The following is a 17,273-nucleotide window of genomic DNA, read 5'->3' on the forward strand; positions in this document are numbered from 1 at the left end:
AAAACTGCACACAATACTCAAGGTGTGGTCTCACCAAGGCCTGTACAATTGCAGCAAGACATCCTTGCTCCTGTACTCAAATCCTTTCGCTACGAAGGCCAACATACCATTTGCCTTCTTAACTGCCTACTGCACCTGCAAGGACACCCAGGTCTCGTTGCACTTCCCCTTCTCCCAATCTATTGCTGTTCAGATAATCTGTCTTCCTGTTTTTGCCACCAAAGTGGATAACCTCGCATTTATCCACATTATACTGCATCTGCCATGCATCTGCCCAATCACTCAACCTGTCCAAATCATACTGGAGTTTCTTGGCATCCTCCTCGCAGCACACACGCCCACCCAGCTTTGTGTTGTCTGCAAACTTGGAGATATTACATCTAGTTCCCTCGTCTAGATCATTAATATATATTGTGAAAAGCTGGGGTCCTAGCACTGATCCCTGCGGTACCCCACTAGTCACTGCCTGCCTTTCGGAAAAAGACCCGTTTATTCCAACTCTTTGGTTCCTGTCTGCCAACCAGTTCTCTATCCAAGGCAGTACCTTACCCCCAATCCCATGTGCTTTAACTTTACACGCTAATCTCTTATGCAGGACCTTATCGAAAGCCTTCTGAAAGTCCAAATGCACCACATCCACTGGTTCTCCCTTATCTATTCTACCAGTTACAGCCTCAAAAAATTCCAGTAGATTAGTCAAGCACGATTTACCTTTTGTAAATCCATGTTGACTTTGTCCGATCCTGTCTAGCTAGCTGTTGGATCTGAAAATGCAGGTGGCTGTGTCTGATTTTCATTGAATGGCATTTTTGAAAGCAGTACTTGGCGTTTTCATTGCTTGTGCTGGTCTGGCAAGGAATCAAATTGTAAGAAGGCAGATGAGTAAGAAATGGAAGTTTGGCACTGAAGTTAGCATGAAACTGGCTTGTTTCCATTTGAGTACTTTTCAGTCAATTTGTTATGGCAGTACAGTGGAAACTGGTATTGCGTGGAACCTTTGTGATGGGATTTCTGTAAAATGAGTGCCCATGATAAGCGCTGGTGTAAAGTGTCTCCAGGTGAACCCATTCAAGCTCAATAGTTACTGATCTTGACTAACAAGAGAATCTGCAGCAAATGGAAGTAGAAATGGTTGTTGGAGCACACATTGCTAGAGAGCAATAGTGATGTAGATAAAGGGAAGTAGGTGTACATGTGCCAGGGAGGACTGTGAGCCAGTGCAGGATAATCTGGAGGACTGGCGTTGCCTGGCATAGACTGCTGGATGCTATGATGCACCTGAGCTGGCAGCTCAGGATTGAATCATGAGCAATGTCTCTGCACTGTGGAGCTTACCTGAGGGAAGAACTGATAGTAAGAAAACACAAGTGGAATTCTGCCATTAGAGAATTGTAAATAGCCATTCTGTACACACAGACAGGAGTCCTGAATGGTATGTTGCCTCTCGTGCTAGGGTAAAGGATCTAATGGAGCAGGCAAGGATGATTCTGGAAAGGGATGGTGAGCAGTTTGAAGATTTGGTTCCCATTGGAATCAATGACAGGAAAGTAGACTTGCTTTCGGTAGCCTGGTGGGCAATGCTATGCATGTCGCAGGCAATACTAGAGATTAGCAGAATTGGAGCTAGTGAATGCGAATTAGAAAGCTAAAAACACAAAATCCAGTGATATTGCACACTGCCTAAATAACAGGATTTTGCAATAAAGCAGTAGTATAACACTTCTGGCAAGCCTAGATCAGTGAAATACTATAAAATTAAGGGTCTGCACGTGCTCCATGTAATTAATTCATCTGTGGTGCTGACATTTGTTCAGGTGTATTTGAAAAATATGTAACAACACAATGTTTCACAACTAGTCATAAATATACAAATTTGCATGTTTAAAATATTATACAGGAAACTTCGCGATATCCGGCACCGACGGGACCGAGCTGCTGCCGATCGATCAAAACTTCTGGATAGACCAGCGCTAATGTTGAAGGATACGGAGGTTTTCATCTCCGTATCTGACAACAAACACTGTTGCTTAGCAACAGCTTGTAAACACTCAGCCCACACCTTGGAAGCATCTCTGAAGCTGTTGCTAAGCTACAGAGATGCTTTCTAGAGCCTGACTGTAGAAGAAAAAAAAATGCTAGGAGAAGAAAAAAAACCTAACCAAAACGGCTGCTGATTTCTGCCGTTAGATCGAGGTTTCTGGACATACAACCTCCGGATAAACCAAAGTTTCCTGTACCCAAGTTACATAGCAGTTTCAAGCTGGAGAAGCTCTGGTCCATCTTCTCCACCTAACTACACTATTCTCATGGTGCATTTCTAATAGCCTACAATCCTATTTGTTGAGTGCTTGTTTTGGGCGTCTCGTATCGGGCATGTGGACGATGTGACCCGTCCATCGGAGCTGATCGAGCGTGGTCAAAGCTTCGATGCTGGGGATGTTGGCTTGAGCGAGAACACTGACGTTGGTGCGCCTATCCCGCCTATCCCGGATTTGCAGGATCTTGCGGAGGCAGTGTTGGTGGTACCCCTCCAGTGCTTTGAGGTGCCTGCTGTACATGGTCCATGCCTCTGAGGCATACAGGAGGGCGGGTATCACTACTGCTCTGTAGACCATGAGTTTGGTGCCGGGTTTGAGGTCCTGGTCTTCAAACACTTTCTTCCTCAGGTGACCGAAGGCTGCACTGGCTCACTGAAGGCGGTGTTGGACTTCGTCATCGACATCTGCCCTTGTTGACAGTAGGCTCCCGAGGTATGGAAAGTGGTCCACGTTGTCCAAGGCCTTGTCATGGATATTGATAATCAGGGGGCAGTACTGTGTGGCGGGGGCAGGTTGGTAGAGGACCTTTGTCTTACGGATGTTTAGTGTAAGGCCCATGCTCTCGTACACTTCGGTGAAGGTGTTAATGATGGTTTGGAGTTCGACCTCCGAGTGTGCGCAGACGCAAACGTCGTCTGCATACTGTAATTTGATGACGGAGGAAGGGACGACCTTGGATCTGGACTGGAGGCGACAGACGTTGAACAGTTTCCCGTTTTTTGTGTAAATTAGCTCCACTTCAGTGGGGAGCTTACTGAGGGTGAGATGGAGCATTGCACAAGGAAAATTGAGAAGAGCGTTGGTGCGATGACACAGCCTTGCTTGACCCCAGTCCGTACATGAATTGGGTCTGTGGTGGAACCGTTGGTCAGGATCACTGCTTGCATGTCGTCATGATGCAGGCGGAGGACGGTGACAAACTTTTGAGGGCAGCCGAATTTGAGGAGGACACTCCATAATCCCTCATGGTTGATGGTGTCAATGGCCTTTGTGAGGTCAAAGAAGGCCATGTACAGCAGTTGGCACAGTTCCCTGCATTTCTCTTGTAATTGGCACGGTGAAGACCATGTCCATTGTGCCCCTTAGTGGGCGGAGTCCGCATTGCGACTCTGGGGGGAGCTCTTCAGCCACTGGGAGAAGGCGATTGAGGAGGATTCTTGCGATGACTTTCCCTGTGGCAGACAGCAGGGAAACTCCTCTAATTACCGCAGTCGGACTTGTCACCTTTCTTGAAGATGGGTCACGATTACGGCGTCTGAGATCCCCTGGCATGCTCTCCTTCCAAATAAGAGAAATGAGTTCATGTATTCGCGCCAGTAGTGCTTCTCCGCCATGCTTTAGCAAGGTCAGGGCTTGGGAGTGGTGCAGCGTGAACCAGCAGTGGGGTGGGGGCCCAGGAGGTCGGGAGGACCACAGTGATATACCTATCAATTCATTCCATGAAAAGCGACGAATTAAGATAGTAACTATAGGTTTTTATTGGCTAAATAACAGAGCCCACCCTTGTGGGCGATCGGTTCCAACAAGGGAGAATACTAGCCAAGCGGTCACCTTTATACCTGGGCAAGCAGGCGGAGCCATGGGCGGAGTCAGCTGAGGTAAGCCCAGGTATAGCAGTGTGCGTGGCAAGAGGTAACCTTGTGTAGCGATAACAACAGTGTAAACAGTGATAACAACAGTGTAACAATAGTGAACGGTTGTGAACGGTAACAGTGGTTTACCACACACAGTACATCCTACGAAATCCAGGCAGAGAGGACCTGCGGGAAGGAAGGAGGAGGACTGTAGGAGTATGTTTGTGTGTGTGTGCTAGGCCGTTGTAGCAGAGCCTGGTCTCCAATCGTCTTGGATCCCCTTGCCATTGGACCAAGACCGTGCTCTGTCAAGCCCTGGTGTGCAACAGCCACCCCACGTTAAAAGAACTTTCCACAGGCATCTTCCACCCTTTAAAATGAAGTTCGGGACCTGGAACGTCAGGGCCCTCATGGACAACCCCAACAATGACAGACCGGAACGCTGTACTGCTATCGTTGCCCGGGAGCTCAGACGTTTCGACATTGACATCGCCGCCTTAAGTGAGACCCGGCGGGCAGTGGAAGGCCAGCTCAAGGAGCAAGGCGGTGGTTACACCTCCTTCTGGAAAAGCAAACCTGAATAAGAATGCCACCTCCATGGGGTAGGCTTTGCCATAAAAAATGAACTAGTTGGGCGTCTCAGAGACTCCCCATGCGGTATAAACGAGCGCCTCATGACTCTTCGGCTCTCCCTAGCCCGAAATCAGTGCGCTGCGGTCATCAGTGCGTATGTCCCAACACTGGAAGCCGCAGACGAGACCAAAGAGGAATTCTCCTCCAGCCTTGAACAATCCCTGTGCCGAGTCCCAACGGGCGACAAGCTGATCCTCCTTGGCGACTTTAACGCCAGAGTTGGAAAGGACACGGACCTCTGTGGAGGTGTGATCGGCAGAGAGGGGGTAGGGAAAGCCAACTCCAACGGTGCCCTCCTCCTGACGAAATGCTTAGAACGTGGCCTTGTCATAACCAACACCTTGTTCCGGTGGAGAGACAAGTACAAGGCTTCATGGCAGCACCCTCGCTCCAAGCACTGGCATCTGCTGGACTACGCCATCGTCCGAGCGAGGGACCGCAAGGACATCCGCATCACCCGCGTCATGACAGGAGCTGACGACTGCTGACAGACCACCGCCTAATCTGCTCTGCCATCTCCATCAATGTAGCCCCAAAACAGTGGCGACAACAGAAACAATGCTGCACTGGCGCACTGAAGGCGGTGTTGGACATGATCATATTGAATGGCGGAGCAGGCTCGAAGGGTCGAATGGCCTACTCCTGCTCCTATTTTTCTGTGTTTCTATTCCAATGCTCTCCTGGTTGGCCTCCCACCTTGCACGCACCATAAACTTGAGCTCATCAACAACTCTGCTGTCCGTGTCCTGACATGAGAACAGGAGGAGGCTATTTAGCCCCTCGAGCCTGTTCCGCCATTCAATGAGATCATGGCTGATCTGAAGCAAGTCCCGTTCACCTATCTTTCATGCTCACTGACCTACATTGGCTCCTGGTCTGGTAACGTCTCCATTTTAAAATTCTCATCCTAGTTTGCAAATCCTTCCGTGACTTTGCCCCTCCCTATCTCTAACCACCTCCAGCCCTACAACCCCATTGCTATTACAAAAGCAAAATACTGCGGATGCTGGAAATCTGAAATAAAGAGAAAATGCTGGAAATACTCAGCAGGTCAGGCCGGCATCTGTGGAGAGAGAAACAGTTAATGTTTCAGGTCGATGACCCTTTGTCAGAACTGGCCAGAAATGTTAACTGTTTCTCTCTCCATAGATGCTGCCTGACCTGCTGAGTATTACCAACATTTCCTGTTTTTATAACCCTTTTGCTATGTTTGGAGCCACAGATGTAGCATGAGCATTGTGGAAATGGAAATGTCTCTAGTGCAAGAGATGGTCTTGAGGATGGCAAAAAGATGCATTGTTGGGTCGGAATGCAGGGTCCTTCTCTTTCTGTTTGGGAAGACTTGATCTTGGCACTGGGTGCCCAAAATAAAAATGTGTTCCATTCAAACAATTTCAGCTTGGTAAACACATAATAGTCATTTAAACTTTAAAATTACATTGTCGCAGGAGTTCCTCAGGGCAGTGTCCTAGGCCCAACCATCTTCAGCTGCTTCATCAATGACCTTCCCTCCAACATAAGGTCAGAAATGGGGATGTTCGCTGCTGATTGCACAGTGTTCAGCACCATTCACAACTCCTCAGATAATGAAGCATTCTGTGCCTGCATACAGCAAGACCTGGAATACATCTGATAAGTGATAAATTTGGACAGGTTGGGTGATTGGGCAGAAACATGGCAAATGCACTATAATGTGGATAAATGTGAGGTTATCCACTTGGTGGCAAAAACAGGAAGGCAGATTATTATTTGAATGGCAATAGATTGGGAGAAGGGGAAGTGCAACGAGACCTGGGTGTTCTTGTGCACCAGTCGCTGAAGGTAAGCATGCAGGTGCAGCAGGCAGTTAAGAAGGCAAATGGTATGTTGGCCTTCGTAGCAAGAGGGTTCGAGTACAGGAGCACGGATGTCTTGCTACAGTTGTACAGGGCCTTGGTGAGACCGCACCTTGAGTATTGTGTGCAGTTTTGGTCGCCTTACCTGAGGAAGGACGTTCTTGCCATGGAAGGAGTACAGCGAAGATTCACCAGGCTGATACCTGGGATGGCAGGAATGACGTATGAGGAGAGATTGTGTCGATTGGGCTTATACTCACTGGAGTTTAGAAGATTGAGAGGGGATCTCATCGAAACCTATAAAATTCTGTCAGGCCTGGACAGACTAGATGCAGGAAGGATGTTTATGATGGCCGGGGAGTCCAGAACCAGGGGTCATAGTCTAAGGATAAGGGGTAAGCCATTTAGGACTGAAATGAGGAGGAATTTCTTCAACCAGAGAGTGGTGAACCTGTGGAATTCTCTGCCACAGAGGGCGGTGGAGGCCAGTTCATTAAATATATTCAAGAAGGAGTTGGATATATTTCTTAAGGCTAAAGGGATCAAGGGATATGGGGAGAAGGCAGGGACAGGGTACTGAATTTGGATGATCAGCCATGATCTCATTGAATGGCGGAGCAGGCTCGAAGGGCCGAATGGCCTACTCCTGCTCCTATCTTCTATGTAACCCCATCCAGTACAAAACAGTCCGCTTGATTGGCACCCCATCCATCACCTTAAAGTTTCACTCCCTCCACCACCGGCGTACCGTGGCTGCAGTGTGTACCACCTACAAGATGCACTGCAGCAACTCGCCAAGGCTGCTTCGACAGCACCTCCCAAACCTGCGACCCCTTCCACCTAGAAGGACAAGGGCAGTAGGTGCATGGGAGCACCACCACCTCCAAGCTCCCCTCCAAGTCTCTCACTATCCTGACTTGGAAATATATCACCGTTCCTTCATAGTCGTTGGGTCAAAATCCTGCAACTCCCTACCTAACAGCACTGTGGGAGAGCCATCACCACACAGACTGCAGCGATTCAAGAAGGCGGCTCACCACCACCTTCTCAATTAGGGATGGGCAGTAAATGCTGACCGTGCCTGCGACGCCCACATTCAGTAAATGAACAAATAAATCAAAACTACCACTCCGATTGGCATGAAACGCAGTGCAAAGTCCCGTTCACCCATCATCCCAGTGCTCACTGAACTACATTGGCACGCGCTCCGACAACACCTCTTTTATTTTTAAAAAATCTTGTCCTTGTTTTCAAAATCCCTCCATGGCTTTGGCCCAACCTATCTCTGTAATCTCCGCCTGCCCTGCAACCCTCTGAGAACTTTGCGCTCCTCCAATTGTGGCCTTGAGCATCGCTGATTTTCATTGCCCCACTATTGGCAGCCGTGCCTGCAGCTAGGCCCCTAAACCCTGGACTTCCCTAAACTTCTCAGCCTGCCACCTCTCCTCTAAGACGTCTTTAAAACCTACCTATTTGTCCAAGCTTTCGGTCACCTGTCCTAATGTCTCCTCGTGGCTCGGTTTCAAGTTTTGTTTGATAACACTCCTGTGAAGTGTTTTGGCGTGTTTTGCTATGTTAAAGGCGCTATATAAATACAAGTTGTTGAGTATTTGATCATCAGCCTATAAGTATACCATACAGGTGGGGTAATCTCGTGGTTATCGTACTTAGATTAGCAACTCCGAGGTTGTAAATTCAAATCGCACTGGCAATTTGTGAAATTCAATTCAAAGAAAGGGTAATCTGTAGTATAGTGCCAGAAAGTGAAAAATCAAAGTTGCTGGGTTGTCATAACCCAACTGGGTTCACTCTTGTCCTGCTACCCCTACAAGGCCTGGCCTGCGTATGACTCCAGTTCCACACATAACCCCTCAGGGTGTCTAGGGACGGGCAATTAATATTCCTTTGCCAGTGTTGTCCACATCCCAAGAACAAGATAAATAATTTGCAATCCTACTCAAATCCTGTTCAAAATTAGATACTTATCCAACTTAGTTTTGAAGAAGTTAAAAATACTGTCAAAAGATTCCGCTGGGAGTGGGGAGATGAGTATTTTTAAGCAGCGAGTTATGATCTGGAATGCGCTGCCTGAAAGGGCGATGTAAGCAGTTTCAATAGCAACTTTCAAAAGGGAATTGGATATATGCTTGAAGGGGAACGAGCAGGGCAGTGGGACTAATTGGATAGCTCATTTAAAGAGCCAACAGAGGCTCTATGGGCTGAATGGCCTCCTCCTGTATTGTATGAGTCTGATCACGCGTCTCTTGATGCTTGTTCGTTTTGTGTAGTTTGGAGTTTTCTTGGACTTGCATCTGGAAAAAAAGGTTGCTGATTGTATTTAATTTTGTGTTGGAGCTTGGTATGGAGCTAACCTTAGAGTGGCGGTGCTTTCAGATCAAAGTAGTTCTGTGTTGGTTCGAAGTGCTAGCGACCTTCAATTGGAGGATAGAATATCTGGATGAGGTCTTCAACTTGTTGGAAGCGTAGCATGATCATGCGCTTTTGCCTGAATTCTCTTAGAAAAAGCTTAATTTTAAAATATGCCTTAATTTTTGAAAAAATCAGTGAGCAATTTCTAGATACAGGTACATTTTTTATCAATTGAGAACTATTTTGTCACCTTAATAATTTTCCCTTGAACTATTTGGTCATATTGAATCTACATGCATCCAGTAAGAACATCTGTATGCCCTTTTGAAGAAGCCAATCATTTGTGTAAAAAATATTTTGGATTCACAGGCCTTTCCAAGATGTGAGCACACAATCTAGGCTGACACATTACTGATGGAGTGCTGTGACATTGGTAGTGCTATCTTTTGGATGCGATGCTAAATCAAGATCCTGTTTGCCTGTTCAAATGGATGTAACGGATCCCCTGGTATCCTAGTCAAAAGTTCTTCCCTTAAATCACCACCAAAACAAATTGACTGGTAACCGCACTTCAGAGGTAATTCGCTGGTTGTGAAAAGCGCTTGGATCTGTGAAGGAAATGAGGTGCGACTGGATATGGTGCAGGCTGTGTTTCTGGGTGGCAGGGGAGGGACAAGCAGGCAATTATTTAGAGTCGGTGTTCTATATTTTATTCTCACTGATTTCCTCTTGATTCATCTTGTCACATGAATGGTGTCACAGCAATGTCTTTTGCTGTTGGCCTACAGAGAAGTGTTAGCATTTTGCTAGAAATAAAGGTCAGATAATGGGATAGCTTGATCCTTATACATGGAATAGCTAGGTATATAATCTGGTAAATTAATTACTGATGCAGTATAATGTAGATAAACCTGTTTGAAGTTTCACCTTTATGTGCACTGTTGTAGTAACTCAGTTGAAGTTTCCAAGATTGAGAAGGACAAACATGGTTGAGTTGGGTCAAGTTCAAGTTTGGACTAAGAAAGGAAGTTGGGCAGAATTATTTTTGCACAAAAGGTAATTCTGGATTAAGATAGCAGAGAAGATAATTTAAAACCGTACTGTATATAAATTAGATTTGTTTCTGAAGAATAAATTGGGTTGGTGAGATTGAGATTATGAAAAAATTCAGGACTTGTTAGGGTTATTGCATTTTTCCTATCTCAAAACTCATTATGCTCTAGGATGTTTCAACCGATATACATTTTGTGCCATAAAGTAGCCAGCAATACCATGTAATAGTTGCTTCATCCATATGTGTAAGATGGATTTTACATAAGTAAAATAAGCAGACTAGAACTGCCAAGGGACATAGAAACATAGAAGATAGGAGCAGGCGTAGGCCATTCAGCCCCTCGAGCCTGTTCCACCATTTAATGAGATCATGGCTGATCAAAATGGCATGCTGGCAGTCAGAAGGATAGAGCATCAGCTGTAACGTTAACTCCCAGCTGATAAACTGTGTTGAACTTTGTATAATAGCGTTACCACAGACTACGTTCACACTGTACATCTAATATAATGCACAGGTAGCTTCTCGGTGGCTTACAATATCTTTGATCAGACTGGACTAAAACTCCAATACCAAAACATATGTGAAGAATACTTAAATGAATCACAACGTTATCAGTTGTAAGCTGCCGTTTGGCCTCGTGCTACCTCCTGTCCTTGCGCATTCATTTTATGGAATGTCTAGCCTATTCAATGTCAAAAGGTGTATGAGCAAACATTAAAAATCTAAGTTAATAATTTAATGAGCATGATTTTATGTATTCATATTCCAAAGGCCCTGTAAACTAATGCATTGCACTTAATTTTACTGACGCAGAAGAATGTGATCACTATACTGGTTTATGTTGTTCTCGGCAGTCTTATAACCACAAACTAACATTATTGTACAGGAAACTTTGTGCTATCCGGCACCGACGGGACCGAGCTGTTGCCGTCCCATCAAAACTGCCGGACAAACCAGCGCTAATGTTGAAACATACGGAGATTTTGAGCTCCGTATCTGGCAACAAACCCTGTTGCTGCTTCTAAACAGTCTGCCGTACCTTGCAAGCGTCTCTGTAGCTTAGCAACAGCTTCAGCGAGACCTTGCAGAGCCTGACTGGTGGAAAAGGAAAGCAACGCAAAGAAAAAAAACCTAACGAAACGGCTCCTGATTTTTGCCGGTGGCTCGAGCATTCCGAGCAGTTAACCTCCGGATAAACCAAAGTTTCCTGTACTTTTGAATAAGAACATAAGAAATAGGCGCAGGAGTCGGCCATTTGGCCCCTCGAGCCTGCGCCGCCATTTAATAAGATCCTGGCTGATCTGATCTTGGGCTCAGCTCCATTTCCTTGCCTGCTCCCCGTAACCCTTCACTCCCTTATTGTTCCAAAATCTGTCTCTCTCCACCTTAAATGTATTCAATGACCCAGCCTCCACGGCTCTCTGGGGCAGAGAATTCCACAGATTTACGACCCTCTGAGAGAAGAAATTCCTCCTCATCTCAGTTTTAAATGGACGACCCCTTATTCTGAAACTATGCCCCCGAGTTCTAGATTCCCCCATGAGGGGAAACATCCTCTCTGCACCTACCTTGTCGAGCCCCCTCAGTATCTTATATGTTTCAATAAGATCACCTCTCATTCTTCTAAATTCCAATGAGTATAGGCCCAGCCTGCTCAAACTTTTTTCCCCACCCCCTCTCCCCAGCTGAAGAGCTGTGGAAACCAAATATTAATGCAGAAACTGCTGCCTGACATTGTCTAATGCAATGTAGACTGATCTGTATGGCTTAGTGCCACATATGTCATGTATTTACCCGTTGATCCACTTGGAGCCTGTGCATCTTGCCTCTTTGCTGGAAATGATTCCCACATCATGACCATTCTTACCACCAGTGAAGACTTGTAGAGTGTTGCAGCACAGAAACAGGCCATGTGGTCTTTCCAACCTATGTCAGTATTTTTCTTTACAAGCCACCTCGTCTAATCCGACTCTTGTGCTCAGCCATTATACACTTCAGTATTCCTCTTTTTGAAGCTACTATAGAAATTCCTTTTAAAAGAATTGATGTACCCTGCTTGAACAATGCAATTCGACATTCAAACCACGCTTTGTGTAAAGATCTTCCTTTAACTTTAATTAGCTTTAATTCTGTAATCAATAGTATTCCACTCTAGTTTGGAAGGACAGAAATCTATCATTGTTTTTAACACTTCCAGGGTACATAATACGGAAATAACACACCTGCTATTACACTTACAGTGACAACATTGTGCATATTACTAAATCTAAGCTACATTGATCAAAGAGCGCTGCTGAGACCCAAGCAGATTGCATGATTACTTAAGCACCCAAGCTAAGAACCATAACCAAAATATTATTCTTTTCACTTACGGTGCAGCTTGCGTGCTGCTGTAGATGAAACACATCGATGCAAGCGTCAGATTAGTGGCCAGCAGTCAACTTCAACAAAGCTAAAATGTTAAGCGTAACGTGTGGGATTCTGTCAAAATGTAAAATATGCACAATGATTTACTTTTTTCCAATTGCATTAACTAGTATTTAAGGCTTTAACCAATATTGTAGGGCTCCATTATACCATGCTGTTTGAGAGCCATCGAGGCAGTAGGCAGTAATTTGGGTTTTGTTACGAAGCACTCAATAGCAGGTGTAATTTTAAAACTGTGCCACTTGGAGTCCTGCTTTTACTTTTGAGTGCCAAACAACATTGAGCCATTAACTGAGTTGCAGAGACTGCAAATGATTAAAAGTATGGATTTTGCAGGATAAGCATTTCACTGCGGGCTTGAAATTTGTATACGGCTTCAATGAATTTGTAATAAAAACAGAAAATGCTGGAAATACTCAGCAGGTCAGGCAGCATCTGCAGAGAGAGAAACAGTGTTAACATTTCAGGTCGATGACCCTTCAATGAATTTGTGTTGGCGCAATGATTAAATGTGAATTTTTAGTTGGCTTCAAATATCTTAACTAAAGTTCTGAATAACCAAAAATGTTGGCAGTTATTGGAAATAAATCTTATGCAAGATTGCAGGGAACAAACATTTGGTTCTGTGGAAAAATCCAGAAGCTGTATATTTTCAGCATTATTTCCAAGACCTTTCAGAGAAATTGTGCATTCTGAAAGAATTAATTTTTAGAATCCATTGATCTCAACTATTTTAATAGGAAGGAGTTTATAACTGTACACTTGTGTAATGAGTAAATTTGCAAGGAGATTTTTCAGTACACAGTAGTAGTTCACTTATTGCAGTTAAGGCTGCTTAAGTGCATGTTGATTTTGCCTGTCAAAAATGTAACTCTAAATTGGCTGTGCAGTTAACTGATCTGGCATTGAAATCCGATGTTTCAGTGGGTGACTGTTTATAAACACTAGTGATGTCTCTCTCTCTCTCTCTCTCTCCCATCTATCTATTTATGTATTTGTGTGTGCATGTGTATATCAAATGAAGAAAGGTCAATCAGAATTTTGTAATTATATGAAGTTTTGTATTTTGGCAAATCTCCAAAGGTAAAGCAATTAAGTTGATTAAAAAAAGAAAAACTTGCATTTATATAGCACCTTTCACGACTTCAGGGTGTCTGAATGCGCTTTATAGCCGATTACGTACTTTTGAAGTGTAATCACTGTTGCAATGTAGGAAACGCGGCCGCCAAATTGCGCACAGCAAACTCCCACAACAGCAGTGTGATAACCAGATAATTGTTGAACAAATAGTAGTTAATCTGTTAATTTAAGAACAGCAACACATTTTGAGCCTTTTGGTAAAGGGGCCTTTGCTCTTGTTGCCCAATGCTTTACTTGATGTGGTAGCCCCCGAAGCACTTTGTCAATTCTCTGCCAATGTACGAGATCAAAACATGATCAAGATAGCGAAAATGAAATGTCTAAAACTTAAGCCATTGCACACTAAGATATGGGTCACATCTTTCTTATATTTATCTCTTTTAGGATTACAGAAAATTCCTAATAATTGTTACTATCAACATCAAATATCACCTCTGAGACAGAAGTTCATGTGTTCAAGTCCCACTCCAGAGATTGAGCACCATCCAGGCTGAAACCTCAGTACTGAGGGAGCGCTGCACTGTCTGAGGTGCTGTCTTTTGGACAAGACAGTAAATGGAAGCTGTCCCCTCCCTCTGGCCTCTTACCCTCTCTAGATCTTTTCATTGCTAACTGCCACCGCGACATCGGCCGTCTCCATTTCTCTGCTCCCCTCACTCAAACCTACCTCCCTCCTGAACTTGCAGCACGCCATTCTCTCAGATCCAACCCCGACATTGTCATTAAACCTGCTGACAAGATCTCTACCTAGCGGAAACATAGAAACATAGAAGATAGGCGCAGGAGTAGGCCATTCGGCCCCTCGAGCCTGCTCCGCCATTCAATGCGATCGTGGCTGATCATCCAAATTCAGTACCCTGTCCCTGCCTTCTCCCCATACCCCTTGATCCTTTTGGCCTTAAGAAATATATCCAACTCCTTCTTGAATATATTTAATGAATTGGCCTCTACTGCCTTCTGTGGTAGAGAATTCCACAGGTTCACCACTCTCTGGGTGAAGAAATTCCTCCTCATTTCAGTCCTAAATGGCCTACCCCTTATCCTTAGACTGTGACCCCTGGTTCTGGACTCCCCGACCATTGGGAACAGCCTTCCTGCATCTAGCCTGTCCGGTCCTGTCAGAATTTTATAAGTTTCAATGAGACCCCCTCTCATTCTTCTAAACTCCAGCGAGTACAAGCCCAATCGACCCAATCTCTCCTCATACGTCATTCCTGCCATCCCAGGTATCAGCCTGGTGAATCTTCGCTGCACTCCCTCCATGGCAAGAACATCCTTCCTCAGATAAGGCGACCAAAACTGCACACAATATTCAAGGTGTGGTCTCACCAAGGCCCTGTACAACTGCAGCAAGACATCCTTGTTCCTGTACTCAAACCCTCTCGCTACGAAGGCCAACATACCATTTGCCTTCTTAACCGCCTGCTGCACCTGCATGCTTACCTTCAGCGACTGGTGCACCAGGACACCCAGGTCTCGTTGCACTTCCCCTTCTCCCAATCTATTGCCATTCAGATAATCTGCCTTCCTGTTTTTGCCACCAAAGTGGATAACCTCGCATTTATCCATGTTATATTGCATCTGCCATGCTTCTGTCCAATCACCCAACCTGTCCAAATCATCCTGGAGTTTCTCGGCATCCTCCTCACAGCACACACGCCCACCCAGCTTTGTGCCGTCTGCAAATTTGGAGATATTACATCTAGTTCCCTCGTCTAGATCATTAATATATATTGTGAATAGCTGGGGTCCCAGGACCGATTCCTGCGGTACCCCACTAGTCACTGCCTGCCACTTGGAAAAAGACCCGTTTATTCCAACTCTTTGCTTTTTGTCTGCCAACCAGTTCTCTATCCAAGTCAATATCTTGCCCCCAATCCCATGTGCCTTAACTTTAGACGCTAATCTCTTATGCGGGACCTTATCGAAAGCCTTCTGAAAGTCCAAATACACCACATCCACTGGTTCTCCCTTATCTATTTTACCAGCTACATCCTCAAAAAATTCCAGTAGATTAGTCAAGCACGATTTAGCTTTTGTAAATCCATGTTGACTTTGTCCGATCCTGTCGCTGTTTTCCAAGTGCTCTGCTATTACATCTTTTATAATGGACTCTAGCATTTTCCCCACTACCGATGTCAGGCTTACTGATCTGTAATTCCCCGTTTTCTCTCGACCACCTTTTTTGAATAGTGGGGTAACATTAGCTACCCTCCAATCCATGGGTACTGTTCCAGATTCCATTGAATGTTGGAAGATGACCAGCAATGCATCTACTATTTCTAGGGCCACTTCCTTAAGTACCCTAGGATGTAGATTATCAGGCCCTGGGGATTTATCGGCCTTCAATCCCGTCAATTTCCCTAACACCATTTCCCTACAAATACTGATTTTTTTCAGTTCCTCCCTTTCATCAGACCCTATGTTCCCTGACATCTCTCGGAGGGTATTTGTGTCCTCCTTTGTGAAGACAGAACCAAAATATGTATTTAATTGGTCTGCCATTTCTTTGTTCCCCATTATAAATTCCCCTGATTCTGACTGCAAGGGACCTATGCTTGACTTCACCAATCTTTTTCTCTTCACATATCTATAAAAGCTTTTACAGTCAGTTTTTATGTTCCCTGCAAGCTTACTCTCATTGTATTTCCCCCCTCTTAATTAATCCCTTTGTCCTCGGAAGCTGAATGCCAACTCTCCGACACCTCCTCCTACCTCCACCTGGACCATGACCCCACCACCGAACATCAAACCACCGTTTCCAAGACTGTCACTGACCTCATCTCCTCTGGAGATCTCCCCCCCCCCCCCCCCCCCCCCCCCCACGGCCACCAACCTCATAGTCCCCCAACCCCGCACAGCCCGCTTCTACCTCCCTCCCAAGATCCACAAACAGGACTGCCCTGGTAGACCCATCGTTTCAGCCTGTTCTTGCCCCACAGAACTTATCTCTTCTTATCTCGACTCTTTTTTCTCCCCTTGTTCAGTCTCTTCCTACCTACACCCGCGACTCTTCTGACGCCCTCCGCCACTTTAACAGTTTCCAGTTTCTTGGCCCCAACCGCCTCCTTTTCACCTTGGACGTACAATCCCTCTACACCTCCATCCCCCACCAGGGTGGTCTGAGGGCGCTCCGCTTCTTCCTTGAACAGCGGCCCAACCAGTCCCCATCCACTACCACCCTCCTCCGCCTGGCTGAACTTGTTCTCACATTGAACAACTTCTCCTTTGACTCCTCATTTCCTCCAAATTAAAGGTGTTGCTATGGGTACCTGCATGGGTCCTAGTTATGCCTGCCTTTTCTTGGGATATGTGGAACACTCTTTGTTCCAGTCCTACTCGGGTCCCCTCCTTCACCTCTTTCCGGTACATTGATGACTGTATCGGTGCCGTTTCCTGCTCTTGCCCTGAACTAGACAATTTCATTCACTTTGCCTCCAATTTCCACCCTTCCCTCACCTTCACATGGTCCTTCTCCGACTCTTCCCTTCCCTACCTCGACTTCTCAGTCTCCATCTTTGGGGATAGGTTATTGACCAACATTCACTACAAGCCCACTGACTCCCACAGCTACCTGGACTACACTTCCTCCCACCCCGCCTCTTGTAAGGACTCTATTCCATTCTCCCAGTTTCTCCGTCTCCGCCGCATCTGCTCCGACGATGCCACCTTCCACACCAGTGCTTCCGACATGTCTTCCTTTTTCCTTAACTGAGGATTCCCATCTACTGTGGTTGACATGGCACTTGACCGTGTCTGTTCTATCTCCCGCACTTCAGCCCTCGCCCCTGCCCCTCCCTCCTGGAACAACGATAGGGTTCCCCTTGTCCTCACCTTTCACCCCACCAGCCTCCACATTCAACGGATCATCCTCTGCCATTCCCACCACCAAACGCATCTTCCCCTTCCCTCCCCTTTCAGC

General features: G+C 45.7%; 1 protein-coding gene across 1 annotated transcript in view; it reads left to right on the plus strand.

The window, feature by feature from the left end:
* LOC147123888 (nipped-B-like protein) overlaps positions 1–17,273 on the plus strand; it is an 832,420-nt gene that overhangs the window by 267,276 nt on the left and 547,871 nt on the right.

This window comes from Somniosus microcephalus, chromosome 1 (assembly GCF_052327205.1).
Source record: "Somniosus microcephalus isolate GS21.2 chromosome 1, FLI_Smic_1.0, whole genome shotgun sequence".
NCBI lineage: Eukaryota > Metazoa > Chordata > Chondrichthyes > Squaliformes > Somniosidae > Somniosus > Somniosus microcephalus.